The sequence below is a fragment of the Myxocyprinus asiaticus genome, chromosome 38 (genome assembly GCF_019703515.2).
Source record: "Myxocyprinus asiaticus isolate MX2 ecotype Aquarium Trade chromosome 38, UBuf_Myxa_2, whole genome shotgun sequence".
In the NCBI taxonomy this organism is placed as follows: domain Eukaryota; kingdom Metazoa; phylum Chordata; class Actinopteri; order Cypriniformes; family Catostomidae; genus Myxocyprinus; species Myxocyprinus asiaticus.
The window spans coordinates 20,003,959-20,018,974 of record NC_059381.1 but is presented as its reverse complement, the minus strand read 5'-3'; the positions used below and the strand labels follow the sequence as shown (position 1 = coordinate 20,018,974).

The 15,016-nt window shown below is 38.8% G+C and overlaps 1 protein-coding gene across 3 annotated transcripts in view; it reads left to right on the top strand.

Annotated features, from left to right (window-relative positions):
- arhgap32b (Rho GTPase activating protein 32b) overlaps positions 1–15,016 on the top strand; it is a 153,379-nt gene that overhangs the window by 18,998 nt on the left and 119,365 nt on the right. The window contains exon 2 of one of the 3 annotated variants that reach the window (XM_051678374.1): positions 4,657–4,733. The exons of 1 other annotated variant lie outside the window; for it this stretch is intronic. The gene's annotated coding sequence lies outside the window, so the exon portion shown is untranslated. Of the gene's footprint in view, positions 1–4,656; positions 4,734–5,947; positions 6,066–15,016 lie in introns of those variants that run through there. One more of the 3 variants, XM_051678376.1, reaches the window with a different exon arrangement.

The window sequence follows — 15,016 nt, the reverse complement described above, 5'->3', positions numbered from 1 at the left end:
GTTCCTCTCAAGGTTTTTTTTTTCTCATATTGAAAGGAGTTTTTTTTTTTTTTTTTTTTCACGGTCACCTTTAGCTTGCTTTTTGGGGGTTTTAAGACTTTAAAGCATGATTTTCTACAGAGCTGCTTTGAAACGATGAGCATTGTGAAAAATGCTATTCAAATGAAAATTACTTGAATGTAGACAAACTAATTTAGCTCATAACAGTCTGCTGATAAATGAAGTGCTTTTAAGTTATGTTGCCTATGTCAGATACTGTTGTGTCACTTCATATTTAAAATACATTTATGTTGAATCCTTGAATATGTTTTAAGAGAATACATTTTTTGGGCTCGTTTGTTTTGTTTTTGTTTTTAATGAACGTATCGTGAGGCTTCTGCATCTTATCGTGAAATGTGTGTATCGTCACATGCCTATACATGACTGATTGCAGACTGTGTGTATCATCCCCATCTGAGACCCTAAGTACCTGGTATTAAGATACGTTTTGGGTGATCCGATCACAAGTGTACAAGCAAGACAAAGAGCATAGTCTTAAAATTAATCCTAAACTTGACTGGTAACCAACAAAGGGAAACCAGTACAGAGAGATGTGATCTCTTTTCCTGGTTCCTGTTAGAAACCTAGCTGCACTGTTTTGGACCATCTCCAAGTGAGAGAGGGACGATTGAGACAGACAGTAAAGAGAATTGCAATGGTCAATTCGAGATCAATGCATGAACTATGATTTCTAGGTCTTTGTGAAGATAATGGCACTGATCTGCTTGTTAATTTAAGGTGGAGTCAAAATGACACCACGATTTTTTACAGAGTTATGTACTTTGGCAGATAATGTATGTACAGTACTGTGCAAAAGTTTTAGGCACTTGTGAAAAATGTTGCACAGTGAGGATGTCTTCAAAAATAATGCCATAAATAGTTTTCATTTATCAATTAACATCATACAAAGTCCAGTAAACATAAAAAAGCTTAATCAGTATTCAGTGTGACCACCTTTGCCTTTAAAACAGCACCAATTCTCCTAGGTACACCTGGACGCAGTTTTTCTTGGTTGTTGGCAGATAGGATGTTCAAAGCTTCTTGGAGAATTCACCACAGTTCTTCTATCTATTTAGTCTCAATTGCTTCAATCTTTTCATGTAATCCCAGACTGTCTCGATGTTCAGTGGGGGGCTCTGTGGGGGCAGTGCCATCTCTTGCAGAGCGCCCGGTTCCTCTATTCTAATTTGCAAAAGGAATGTTTTATTTTCATTCATATTTGTTGCTAGGGCTGGGCGATAAAACGATCTCAATATTTATTGTGATAAAAAAATCCGCAAGACATCATGACAATGGTTGCACCTTCTCATCGTATGTAGTGAGCAGCACGACAAAACAACAGTGCTGTGTACACCAGATTTCATCTTTCTGTGCTTTTTTCTTGAATATTTTTCTGTAGCACCAAACACACTTAATTTATGCCCTGTCCTGCTCTGCATGCGTTGCCTCTCTTCTCCACATGTGAGTAGACATGAGGCACCACATAAGTTAACGTGGTTCAAGAGAGCATTTAGAACATAACAGTTTTTTCTTCTAAATTTAACTTTATTTATCAGCATGTTAAGAGACTTTAATAATAAACAAACAGATTTCTGTTCTAATTTTGTGAAATTAATCAGATGTCATCATCTTTGCCATGGATGACAAGGAAATAGAGTAAAATCACTAGTTTGTAGCCTAGTCTATCTCACTTTAATGAAAATATAAAAATTGTCCATTCAGACTTTTACATTTTCTACATTCCCCTGAACCCCCATTTAGTATCATTCCTCAGTCACAAGGGCTTCTATGCCCCCATACTTACTATCTGAAAGTAACGAAATATAAAAATTATTTGAATGTACAAATTTCATGCTGTTATTATGCTTCAAAACGAACAGATGATCTTTTAACATTCATGTCCAACTGCACTTGATTGATAAACTCTATAAAATAGTTAAATATTTTGGTAGAAGATCCCTCAGACACCACTGCTTTTGCTGTTTCTGGGCCCCCAATGTATTTACATTCATTTACATTTACATTGTCATTTAGCAGATGCTTTTATTCAAAGTGGCTCACAAATGAGACACAGCAAGCAATTTGTCATACAAAGCTTAACAACGTGCAGTATAGGGCTGCAAAGTTCTCACAATGGCTGGAGTAGTAAAGATTCTAGCACAGACGAAAGAGACAGACAAGGATTTTTATTCTTGAATGTTGAGAAGGTAACAGCAGACTGTTACCTGGAGGTTGGAAGTTCATTCCACCACAGAAGAGCAGAGAAAGTGAACAATCGTGAAATAGACTTTGAGCCTCTTTGTGATGGGACCACTAGACGTAGTTTGTTCATAGACCACAGAGGGCGAGTTGGAGCATAGACCTGAAGAAGTGAATTTAACTAAGAGGGTGCAGTTCCATTGGCTGTCCTGAAAGAAAGAGTCAAAGCCTTGAATTTGATACGGCAGCAACAGGTAGCCAGTGGAGTGAAATCAAGAGTGAGGTGACATGAGCCCTTTTTGGCTGATTGAAGACCAGAAACGCTGCTGCATTCTGGACCATCTGCAGTGGCTTAATTGTGTTGGCTGGAAGGCCAGGCAACAGAGCATTGCAGTAGTCCAGTCTTGAAATTACCAGAGCTTGAACCAGGAGCTGTGTAGCATATTCAGACAGGAAAGGTCTGATTTCCCTGATGTTGTAAAGTGCGAACCTGCAAGACCGGGAAGTTGATGAGATGTGTGCAGTGAAATTAAGCTGGTCATCTATCACCACTCCCAGGTTCTGGGCTGTTCTGGTTGGTGTTAGTGTTGTCACTGTTCTGGTAAGCCCACAGGTTTGTTTTGTTTGTTTTGTCATTTTCTCTCCCTCGTGTTTCGCAGGCGCGCTCGACTGGCATGATCGGCATTTCCATGGGAACATTCATTGTTCTCAAGGCGGCGCTGATCATGCTACTGATTGCTTGTCGAGCAACACCTGTTCCAGCCTGATTGCACTCCCTACATATGCCCTCATGTTTCACTGTTTCTTTGCCAGATTATTATGCTAAGTTGATTACTAACCTCGCTCTCCTTGTCTAGCTGGTCCTGTCTTGTCACTCTTTTGGTTTGCCCGCATTGTTCGGGTTGTGGTTTGCCTTCCAGTCTTCGCTAAGTTCAGCCTGGCAATCCACAAAGGAATTCCTCTCTATGCCCGCGTGCTGGGCATCTATACTTCTGCTGTTGCTCGCATTGTCCAATGGACATCTCTCTCATCGGCAAGCTTCTACGAAGGATTCTGCCAAGCTCCTCCTGACTTCCACGATGCACACACTGCTCTCTACTCTGTGCGTTGGTGCATTACTGACTTTATTAATAAACATTTTTGGAACTGTTACCTCTGCTCCTGGGTCATTCTGTCCAGCACCTACACATTACAAGTGTAGTTGAACCAAGATGAATAGTGAGGTTTTACTCAACAGATGTGTTGGCTGGGATCATAAGGAGTTCTGTCTTGGCAAGGTTGAGCTGAAGGTGTCGTTGCTTCATCCAGGCTGAAATGTCTGAGAGGCAGGCAGAGATACGAGCTGAGACAGTAGGGTCATCAGGCTGGAACGACAAGTAGAGTTGCGTATCATCTGCATAGTAGTGGTAGGAAAAGCCATGTGCCTCCATGAGCGGTCCGAGTGATGTTGTGTACATCAAGAAAAGGAGGGGTCTAAGCACTGATCCTTGAGGAACCCCAGTGGTCAGCTGGTGTGTCTTGGACACCTCTCCTCTCCAGGAGACCTTGAACGATCTGCCAGTGAGATATGACTCAAACCATCCAAGTGCAGTTCCTGTGATGCCCAGGTCAGAGAGGGTGGACAGGAGGATCTTGTGGTTCACTGTGTCGAAGGCAGCAGACAAGTCAAGGAGGATGAGGACAGATTATTTGGAGTTGGCTCTTGCCATTCGCAGAGTTTCAGCTACTGACAAGCGGGAAGTCTCTGTTGAGTGTCCTTTTTTGAAGCCAGACTGATGTCTGTCAAGTAGGTTATTCTGTGAGAGAAAATAAGACAACTGGTTGAATATGACCCTCTCAAGAGTTTTTGACAGGGTTAGAGAGAGACCGGTCTGTAATTGTCAACTACTGTGGGGTTATGTGTTGGTTTTTTTAAGCAGTGGGGTTACTCAAGCCTGCTTGAATAAATTGGGAAAGTTTCCAGTTGTGAGAGATGCGTTGATAATGTGTGTGAGTGCAGGTAATATCGATGGAGAGGCAGATTGTATAAGATGGGAGGGGATAGGGTCAATTGGACAGGTAGTAGGAGCACTTTGAAGACCTCAGTCTCGGAGAGAAAGAGGAAAACAGGATGGGATGTTTGAAGAGAGTAGCTGTGGGTGTTAGGTGTAGAGAACTGGCTGCTGATGCTCACTACCTTGTCAGTAAAAAACGTGGCAAAGTCATCAGCAATCAGAGAAGTAGTAGAATGTGGTGGAGGAGGATAGAGAAGAGATGAGAAAGTTTAAAATAGTTTACGGGAATCTGAAGTGTTACTGATCTTGTTCTGGTAATAATCAGTTTTAGCAGCAGAAAATCTAGTGGAAAAAGAGGAGAGAAGTGATTGATACTTACACAGGTCAGCAGGGTCTTTTGACTTGTGCCACTTTCTCTCCGCAGCCCTCAGCTTGGTTTGGTGATCACGAAGTGTCTCTGACAGCCAGGGGCTGGAGGGTGTGGCACGTGCTGGCCTGGAGGTAAGAGGACAAACACTATCAAGTCAAGAATTAATGTTGAGCAAAGAGCATTTGTAGCTTTGTAACAAGTGAAGAGAAATGGTTAGTGGAGGGAAGGGATGCAGAGACTATGGAAGAGAAGCGAGTGAGTGAGTGAGTGAGTGAGTGAGTGAGTGAGTGAGTGAGTGAGAGCAAATGTTGCAGCCAAAGGAGACCATAGGTGGAGTAAGAATTAAAGAAGAAGGGAGAGTAACAGAAAACTGGATGGAGATATGTAGAGGGGTAACAAGGGGATTATATCAGTGCAGTTTTGTATAGACTATTTTGACTGTAAAGCTGAGAATCATCAGCATAGCAGGGATATGAGATTTTGCGTTTCTGTAAGTAGAGCCCAAAGGGAGCATACAGTGTATATAGAGTGAACCATATAGGGGACCTATAACGGAGCCTTGGGGAACACAGCAAGTAATAGGAGCAGGGGATGAGGAACAATTTCCTGTTCTAACCTGAAACGTTCTGTCTTTAATCTAGGAGGCAAACCACTGAAGAGCCATGCCCTGTATACCAACCAAACACAAAGAGTTTCTGGGTCATGTTTGATCTGAGCCCTTAATAAAACAGCCAGAGTTATCAACCTGACAGAAAGGATGGTTCTCTTTGTTGGGCTGGTGTCTCAAAAATTTGCATTATGCCCTTTACTGTCCCTTAATGAAAAATGAAGTTTTTTGACAGTCTTTCCTCATAAAGTAGTTGCTTGTCCCAAAAACACTGTTTAATAAAATCAGGCTTGTAAATTATTTATTGGGTAAGTTATTCATTATTTGTTCTTATCAAACTAATTTGCTCTTTTAAGCTTCCCTAAGACTGCTGAATTGAATTTCAGAATAATTGTCAAAGAAGCAAAAACCATCAGCTCTCTGTTCTGCACCAGCGAACCTCTTCCTGAGGGCATAGACCTGTTATACTATGGATTGAGACTCATACATTAATGATTAAAGACTGAATATATTAATTATTCATATGCACTTTCAGCCAATAAAAGCCATCAGTTAAATCCCATTGGTCCACTCTGGTGTAAAGTGTCAGATATTGATTGTAGGTTTCTTCCATTGACCTTTTTAAGCACCTTAAAAACTATTACTTTTAAATGTATGATGTATTTGGAACTGTGTTGTACTGTGCTATATTGACCCTTATTTTCACACTCTGTTCTTAAATGCAGAATTATTTATTCTCTCTTTCTCTTGCTGGAGTGCTCCCTAATGCCACAGGCTGCCCAATGTTCTTTAATCAGCTGCTGGCACTTGACACTGGCACCGATTACTCGAGATTGATGCCAGCCAGCTGCCTGGGGTGAGTGAGAAGCATCAGAGTGATTGCATTCTGCTCCCGTGAGATGCAGGACATTCAGATGTTCCTCAAGAGCTGAAATGATAGAGCTTGCAGTGTCCTCACCACTTAGGCTATTTCTCCACACCTTTCTCAACCTCTGAGTTCCCTCAATTGAATGCTCACCCACCCCAAGTTATGTTTTTCTTTAGTGAAACTTTTTTTATACATTGGAAATGGAAACCTGCAGTAGGCCTAACTCAAGGACATGTCTTTGTAGATTTTTTTTTCGCTCTAGTAATTGTTGCATTTATGGTGGACTCTTTGTCTGGAGCGATAGTGACAAACCATTTGCAAAGCAAAGTTACTTTTGGACGTTTAGATGCCAGGGTTTGTCAGTGCTCTGATGCAGAACTGAATTAATTAGCAGTGACCTCTCCTTGGACCCGCACCTGGAGCTGTCCATGTCCCTGTGGGCATGTCAGTTTGATCTTATAGTTGTAGATTACAATAATAACAATCCCAAGACACAACAGCTTGCTTTACAGCACTGTAATGACAAGACCTTGTCAGTTAAATAAACCAAAAGTCAAGGCTTTGTGGATTTTAGGTTATATCTATTTCTATAACATTTCATAATGTTAGTGTTCTCTAAAAAGTTGATGATAATTAACTTTTAGCAGATATATGTCATTTAAAATGTAGTCTTTCTGCTCAAAGAACATTAACCTTGTTCAGTCTTGTTCCAGACACTGTGAATTCGGCAACAGTATGTCGAAAGTTTTGCTGCTGAAATCAGTCTCTTACCAAAACTTGAATCGCTGCCCCTCAGAGGCTGAAGCCGGAAGTGTTGCTGAATGTATGGGCTCTTGTGAGCTCCAGTATCCAGCTGAAATGTCCACAGGATGGTGCCAAAAGCAAACTGTATTTTTAGCTATAAATTATGTAATGCAGTCAACAGGAGTGCATATTTTTTTTTTATCCATATGCTCTAACGAAAACCCCAACCCTAATCCTAAACATCAGTGGAGTGAAAATGTAACAGCCTCCAAATTGTGTGAAAATACAACCTCCAAATTGCACTTACTATTGTTTATGTGAGCGCGATTATTTCTTGGTTCCAGTGGGAACAACCCTCCGTGTTTTGGAGGTTGTGTGCACAACAAGCTATCAGTAGTGCTAGAGGGAAATGTGTTCACGCTTGAATTGAAGAAAAATGTCTGATTGGGGATGGTGCCTGTTGAAAATCGTACGCATGTTTCAGGGTTAATTATCTTTCTGAAGAAACACACTGCCGATTTCCTGTGTTATAAATGTTTCTTGTTCACAGAGGCACACATTTTTGTCCAATAAAGTGCTCTTTAGAATAAGACTAATGCCACTTGCAACCAACTAGCAATAGCAAGTAGCAAATCATGTTTTCACCAGGCTGTGACATAAACCAAAGTGTTTCGATATGTCCCGCCCCAACCTCATGTTACGATAGGAAATATGTCAACACTGGAATGAAAATTGCACTCATCAAGCGATTTAATGGGTCTTTAAGGGCTGAAGCCAGCAACTGCCACTCATCCAGGATTAGTTGGTGGATCTTCAGTGCTTGTTTCTGTGTCTCATTGAGCTTTTTCACAAAAACTATTTTGGCTTCTGGCTTTATTTAGCCTATTGACGATATTTGAGATTTTGCTTTTGGAAGTGTTTGCGTATGCCAGTAAACATATTGAGTAAATACTGAGATGGAATTTGGATAACATAAATCCCAGAGCTCAACGGATTTAATGTTGTTTGCAAATCCAAATATAATAAAATAATGGGGGAATCAGGGACTTCATCTTTTTTGGTAGAAAAGTCTCTCTAGAAAATACAACAAGCACATTCGTTTCACTCACAAACTAGTTTTTTTTTAGCCATCTCGAGTCACTCTGTAAGAATTATTTCAAGAATTATGCACCGTGTTAGGTTGTGTTTGGGCTTGTTTTAATCGCAGTTCTTTGCTGTAAGTAACAAAGTGCTATTTCCCACATTCTGTTTGTTTCATGAAGTAAGCGAAAATGATTTCGAAATTGTTCCCGCTTAACGTGCATACATGTTTTTGTTGCTTTTTCTTTTACTGCCTCATGAAACATAAACAGAATATGAGAAATGGGATGTTGTTACTTACAGCAGATGATCCTGATTAAAACCAGTCCCAAAACAATGTAACAGTAAGGTGCAGAGAGTTTGAAATGATCCTCACAGAGCGACATGAGCTTGGTTTTCACTCACACATACATGTTGTGTATGCACACTGTCGCTTGCGGCTGCCCGAGTCCATGCCTGAAAGTATCTGCAGGTAGTCAGATAATTTTTAGGTGCAAGCAAATAAACCGCAACAATTTATTGGTGAAAAATTGCCGCTAATTTCATTATCTGCGAAATAATCTTTTTTTTTTTTTTTTTTCGGTTATCGGCCAATAATATATCAGCCACCAAAAAATCATGCATCCCTGCTTTCTATCACTTTAACAGTCAGGGTTTTTCCTTCATTGAAAACTTTTTTGGCAGCAGCCAAAGCAAAATTTCTGGTCGCTAAAGCAAATTTAATGATATTTGTCAGTGCTTGACTAAATATGCTTCATCTGAAGTGCATGAGTGAAGCCTAGTTTTACGTGTGAAGCACATGATTCGTAAACAGGAGAGACGTGAGCGATGTGATATTCCAAGTGAATTCCAGTGGAATAATTCATGAGATATTGTTCATTGCTTGTGTAACAAGATTGCAAGGCAGCAGTGTTGGTTGTGTTTTTCACATTGCAATGGCAGAGTTAACAGGAAAGGGCAAGAACACACAACACAGCGCTTTAACGAATGACTATAGCGTAACCTCATCACATAATTTATTACTTGCATAGTTGTATTCGGATAACGAAAATGCATTTGCATATGAATATGGTCAGAATCCATCCTTTACCACCTCCAAATATGGTTTGAGTGATCTACTCATGATCCGATCACAATGCGTCTTGGGTGCATTGACACCTGTTAGCGATCTGATCACTGAAAATGCATGTTAAAGGGTTAGTTCACCCAAAAATGAAAATTATCTCATACATTTAACCCTTTAATGCATAGTGTAAATGTAGCCAGTGTGTCCAGAATTTTCAGTTTCTGTTTCAGCCAATAATTTTCATTTTGGTGTATCACTGTTAAATATTATAAACTTGATATACTAACCTTCTGGAACTATGACATTATCCATAACATTAATCCATAACCAGCCCACAAATGCACACAGCACATTGCGGTCTTTGCTTATGGCAAGGCTTAAGCCATTGAGCAAGTCTAATGCAGATAAATGAGTAACAAGCGAGTAAAAAAAAAAAAGATACATTTGCAATTATGCATTTGGAAGATGCTTTTATCCAAAGCGACTTATAATGCATTCAATGTATGCATTTTATCAGTTTGTGTGTTTCCTGGGAATCTAACCCATGATCTTGCCGTTGCTAGTGACATGCTCTACCAGTCGAGCTACAGGAACCCTGTGTGTGTTACACAACAGAGCACTGCACATTTACTTAAGTGCACTGTGCATGCAGACTTTATTTATTAAACGCAGCTTTTTGAGATTCACAAAGCTATCGTATGTCTTCAAGAGACTTTACATATAACGCACAAGTCATATGGACTAATTTAATGGTGTTTTTATGGTTCTTTTAAGCCATTTTTGTAGCTTGACGGTAACAACCATGACTAACACACAGTATCAGATTTTGATTGGGCTCCTTGGACCTAGTACCGATCTGGTTAAAAACGTCAACATCGGAGCCGATTCGTATCCAGGTATTGGATCCGTGCATCCCTACTTCTAATATTGTTTCTATCTTAACAGACTGGCAGTGTATACAGAGTCATAGTCATAATAGCCCAAAACTTTCTAATAAACCAATAAATAAAGAAAAATATTTGCCCAAATATTTTTTGGCAACATCAGTAAATTGTTACAAATGTGAAACATCTATAATTCCAAATTAGTCATTTTTCTATTGCACTGTGAAATACCCACCAGTTTTCATTTTCAATGTCTCTTACCAATGTGAAGAAATCGGTGTTAGCGTATTTGTCAGATTGTTCTTACCACCATCAGTGGCTCAAACCTTCCTCCATTGGACACCCTGCTGTCAAGTTTCAAAACAGTGCTTTGAACAAATAAAATTGATCTTTGCAAGGTCTCCAGGGTCGACTGTGCAGAGTTTCTCTGTAGTGTGCATAAAAGCCAGTTTTGTTGAAAGAAAAAGCCCCGTGCTGTCACCAGCCTGCATTCCCATTTTTATCTTTGATATCAGTGTGGTATCTTTTGCTGTCTAACATTGGCACAGACCTTCTTTAGCCAGGCATCAAGATATGGCAACAAACAATGAGTCAATCAAACAGTCACTCCAGTGAATTTCTGCCATTCACTTTCAGGAAGAGATTTACTGCCATTATACAGATTCGACTGTGTTATTGAAGGCACCCAAACCCTAATGGGATTGAAAAAAGAAATGACTTTGTATTTGGTTAATTTAAGATATTTGTTAATCTTAACTGTATGAATGAATGAATGAATTACATTTATATAGAGCTTTTCTGACACTACACACAAAGCGCTGTACACAGTGAACAGGGGACTCTCCTCAACCACCACCAGTGTGCCGCATCCACCTGGATGATGCGATGGCAGCCATAGTGCGCCAGGACGCTCACCACACACCAGCTATTGGTGGAGAGGAGAGAGTAGAGTTATAGAGCCAATTAATGGATGGAGATTATTAGGAGGCCATGATTGAGAACGACCAATGGGGGGAATTTAGCCAGGACACTGGGGTTACACCCCTACTCTTTACGAGAAGTGCTCTAGGATTTTTAATGACCACAGAGAGTCAGGACCTCGGTTTAACGTCTCATCCACTGTAAACCTATAGTATCTACAGTTGCAATCGAAATTATTCAACCCCCCAAGACAGTAAGGATTTACAAAGGTAAGCTTTTCTGATGACCCAGAATTTTTCAACTTTACATCTATGTCAGTTGAGTGACACATTCAAAGTCATAGTGTGAATATATAACCTAATATTTCTAAATAGCAGGATTTTATAAAAATACAGCCATGTAATTAATTATTCAACCCCTATTGCATGTAGCTGTTTCTCGAATATGTAAGACTACACAAGTAATTGTTTTAAAACAAAATTAAGTCATCAATCTACAATGGCACTTATTTAAGTTTAGTGTTGTAAGCAAAAATGTATTTATATGCAAAAAATGCAATTAAAAATAAGCTGTCTCAAAAGCTAATAGAGGAGATTATTTCATTACACAAGAAAGGTCATGGCTAAAAGTACATTTCCAAGGCACTTCAATTTCCAATAGACAAAGTTGGCAGCACCATTCATAAATTTTTTAAATATGGTACAACAGCTTTTGTTTAAGGTTCTTGTTTGCTTGGTAGTGCACATAAAGTCATTTACTCGAGAAAAAAAGTGCAGCGAGTAAAATGACATTACAATGTTCTGAATTAAGGGTGGGTAAAAAATATTGATTTCCCGATGCATCACGATCTTCATTTGAACAATTTCAATATTGATTCTTAAATCCCAAGATCAGTCTTTTACTCTGTGCAACCCTCCACTACAATGAGAGGAAATCACTTGCATTTGCAACCAAATTCACGTTATGCGACTAAAAATTTATAAATTTGACAACTGGCTGGTAAATGTTTACATTTCACTCACTAGTAAATTAATTGTGTAGTATAGTGGTGGAGTAATCAGCACCGAGATCCTTTCACTGCTTGTTGAGAGTAAAAGTTGTTCCGTGTGTGTCAAAAGAAGAGATCCACGCAACCGATTTATCAGTGAAAAATGTCTCTCTTAATACCCTTTCTGTTCTTTACATTCAGTTGTTGATAAAAAAAAAGAAACATTTCATTCTAATCAGGCATAGCACAGATGGGATAAAGCCTTTCGAGTCTCTCTCATTAACATGTGCTCTTTACAGAAATGCTGGGTTTCCTTAAAGAGACAGTACCAGTTTTTAGCACGTGTGGTGAGCAGGGCGGAGCCAAGTGGTGTCTGGGCAGAGCGTTTCAGTGAGGTGAGGCAGGAGTATTTAAGGAGAGGAGCCAGCGGCAGACGGGAGAGAGATGCACATAGCTTGTCCGCGTTCTTGTGTGTGTTTTATGATTTGACGTAGCTGGCTGAAAAGCAGTGCGTGTTTTTGTTTCTTTATACACTGAAAAGTGTTATTAAATGTCTATGTGTTTGTCAAGCCGGTCCTAGCTTCCTCCTTTGCCATCGTTAATTGTTACAACATGTTGTATATAAAAGGGACATTATAACTGAGATACTCCCTATTCTGAATATTAAAATGTTTTATGTTATTAAATATATTAACACATTTTTTAAATATTTTCCTTTTGGTCCACTTTAGTTGGGAAAGTCCACTTCTTATTCGCAGTTAGTTAGAACCCAGCCCTAAATATTGTATTTCAAATATAGAGACCACATATTTTAAGCTCCATTCATGAGTACTAGCTAAAGTTGACACGTTGATTTGTGTGAAAACCTTTCTCTTTGCTTGAGACACGCTTGAGACTGCTCTTCACACTGCAATGGAAAATATCTCAGAACATGTTCTCAACTTCAGGAAACAGAATATAACTAAAGCTTTCTCTATAATAAAACTTTGCCAAGATGTTAGGTTCACTCTCACAGGCCTAAAGTGGAGTTTATGTTTATCATTTCATCAGTCAGACTCTTTCTGGCATGAATGGTTGAAAGTGACTGAATGCTGTTTACAAAGTTGTTGCTCTGTATCTTAATGCCCATTGGCTGGTTAGGAGATGAATTTAGTTAGTATAAGCAGGTGTAATGTTCCTGCCATGGAGACTGCCAAAAGAAAAAATCAGATTTCTCATCATGGTTTCAGGGGTATTGATTTATTGTCGAATGGCAGCTGGAATGGCTGGATCTTCAAGGTTCCTTTGAATCTCTATGGGTCTCAAAGTCAGACACAAGGACACGTGCCTTGCTAAAGGATATAGTTGAGTAGAAAGAATTATCCTCTTAAAACTGAGAATAGATTTGTTTTGTCTGAATCAAGGAAAGTTTAGCAGTTTTGTCATCCCTGTAATGTTTTTGCCAGTGTTAGAGAAACAAAAAACACTACATTCTAAGATACTACATTCCAGCAGTCAAGTTCTCAAATAGTTTGAAGTCAAAACATTACAGCCTAGTCAAATTAAACCATTATCTCTCTGAGCTCAAATGTTTTGAAGAATGTACTATTTATTTGTAGGGTTGGGAATTTTCAACCCACAAAAAAAACCTAGTAATCGATTACTCGTAAATTTAAAATAAATTAAAATAAATTAATAATAATTAATCAGAAAAACAAGTGGTGAAAGTTGGCTTTTTATGCGCTTTGCCCGTCTTCAGAGATTTCACACACATACACACATACTGGTCTGATAAGCTTCAGAGTTTCTCGTACCGCTTCACAGTTTCTTTCCACCATAAAAGCAGATCCTTTGTTCTGTGTGTTTGCATGACTAACAAGAACCGAATATCAATAGAGTTGAATTCAATAAGAATCTAAATATTTCAAGTATTGTTAGTGCAACAGTAGGCTTTGCTATCAGAATGCTTTTCGATTAGTCGATTACTCATCTGTATCCCAATTTAATTCAATTAAACTTATTTGTGTAGCATCTTTCCCAACATTGTTCCATTGGAGCTTTACAAAAATTATCCCTTACAAATCCCACAGTGAGCAAACCAAAGGCTGTTGTAAATGTTTATGTCCCCAATCTCTCTCTTGTTATTGTTACTCAATTTATACCTCTTTTGTTGTTATACCTCATTCTAGTTGCTCATTATTGTTGTTATACTTCTTTTTTTAATATTGCTAAACTCCAATATTTAACTTGACCATCCAGTGATATAATTAAATAATTTAGTCCTAGCTTTGTTGAAAGCTTTTCGATTGTCAGATGCTTTTAAATTTTTTCGACAGGAAAAAAGCAACGTCTGGTTTTTGAGGCGATCTCTCTTGAGTTATGATGTTTCCAGCAACACTGAATGTTGGTGGTCACATCTCACGAATAAACTGTCCTGTGCTTATGTTTGTGAAGGAATTTCAGGATCGTAGCTTCATTCGGGGACGAATGGACATGTAATTGATAGGGCTGCCCCCTAATAGTCGACCAAACGTTAGTCGAAGAGAAGAGTCTTGGTCGACCAAGTTTTGATTGGTCGGTTGCTCGCAAAAAAAAAAAAAAAAAAAAAAACTCTACAGGAAACTGACGAACGTATTACCGCTGCTAATTTTCTTAAGAAGGGTTAGGGTTAAGCCTGCACATTCGGGTATTTCGTTGTCCAGGAAATATATATATATATATATTGCAATATCCAGTTACATCGGCAACCTCTGGGCTGAGGGATCGGTGAATATTCTTGCTTAAGTGATTTTGCATTGAAAATTAAATTAATTTATTTAAAAAAATGAAAAACTTAAATTCAGATTGCACTCTAAACGAAACGAAAAAGCAATTAAAATAATGAAGTGAAAAAAGAATAATATATATATAATTAACCACCTTTCCATTTACCGTCAAGCAAGTATCCGTCTAAACATGAAGGCGGATAATTACTTAAACAAAGGAAGACATAAAAACAATTATAAATGTAAAAATAATAATTATAATGATGATAATAATCACTGAAATATAAATCATGGTTCGAGGTGAATGTGTTTTTGTATTGTTTTATGTTTTACTCACAGATGTATGGGCTGCAGAGTTGTGCTCACAATGAAACTCAAAGCACCTCCTGAGCTGAGATGTCTGAGGTCATTTGCAGCACTCATAGATGATACTGTTCTTGCAAAAAAAAAAAAAAAAAAAAAATTCAGAAGACAGAAACAGAGAAAGAGTAAGAACCTTTTACATGCATGTG